This window comes from Myotis davidii, unplaced genomic scaffold (genome assembly GCF_000327345.1).
Source record: "Myotis davidii unplaced genomic scaffold, ASM32734v1 scaffold889, whole genome shotgun sequence".
Classification (NCBI taxonomy): Eukaryota; Metazoa; Chordata; class Mammalia; order Chiroptera; family Vespertilionidae; genus Myotis; species Myotis davidii.
The window spans coordinates 39,259-40,320 of NW_006299519.1; positions in this window are offsets into that span (position 1 = coordinate 39,259).

Here is a 1,062-nt window from a genome sequence, read left to right on the forward strand (position 1 = left end):
CCAATTGGCTTTGAGGACCAGCTGCGACTGCAGTAGAAGAGCTGCTATACAAGAGACACCCCTATGGAGCAGGACTTGCTTCAGTGGGCTTTGTTCCTCACTGAGTCTGACCCTTGAGTGTGTTGCTTATGGATGTATAGAGTTGTAACCTGGTATGGCCTGACACTGACCACTGGGTACACTGACTCTTGGATTTTCAAGGAGGTGCAAAGTCAGCCACTGCCTGGAGCCACCCAGCAGGAGCTACAGAGATATCTGCAGATTCCTCCTCTTTGTGTTGGGTTTGGAAGTGCCCAGACGAGGCCCAACTGTGAAGCAAGGCAGGCCGGTGCTGGTGCTGGGTCTTGGGCCTTTTATTGATAGGTTTGGGGTTCTCTGACCCAGTTGCAGCTTGTTTGAGATTTTCAAGGATAGGCCGTTCATATGTAAAAGCCAATGCAAGCAGCTTGGGTAGGGTTGCAAATTGGATGAGGCAGGGTCTCAGGGAATCACCAGGGCGGAGCACAGAAATGACTGCCAATCAGCTCTGCAACCAGGGAGGTTCCAGCACAGGAACAATGATCCCTGGGAGCACCTCAGTCTGAGAGAAAGCTGCTCCCAAGTTTCTTCCCTGATACCAGACAAATGTGTCCCCAATAGCCTCGACCTTGTGCTGGAGCTTAGAGGAAGCAAGACCTTGTAAGTTCAGTTTGTGTTGCTGGCCTTTTAAGAGAAACAGCTGGGTATCCAGCAGCCTCTGTTTCACTGAGCTCTAATCTGCACTAATTTTTCCAGCCCATAGTTATGGAAATTTCTTTTCTCAGCTCTGGGACCCTGGGCTGCGGGTCTGGTGTGGGACTGGGACCTCTTCCTCCTTTGGATGGGCTCTGCAAAGACGATCTCCTTCCCAATTAAAAAAAGCGGTACATCTCCTACCAGTCTCTTCATGCTTTCTTCTTTACTTCTCTAGTTGTAGGACTTCCATTCATCCAGCTTTCCAGAAGCTCTGAATGGTGGTTGTTCTGTATTTTAGTTGTAATTTTGATGTGGTTGTGGGAGGTGATGAGTACAGGCATTTACCTA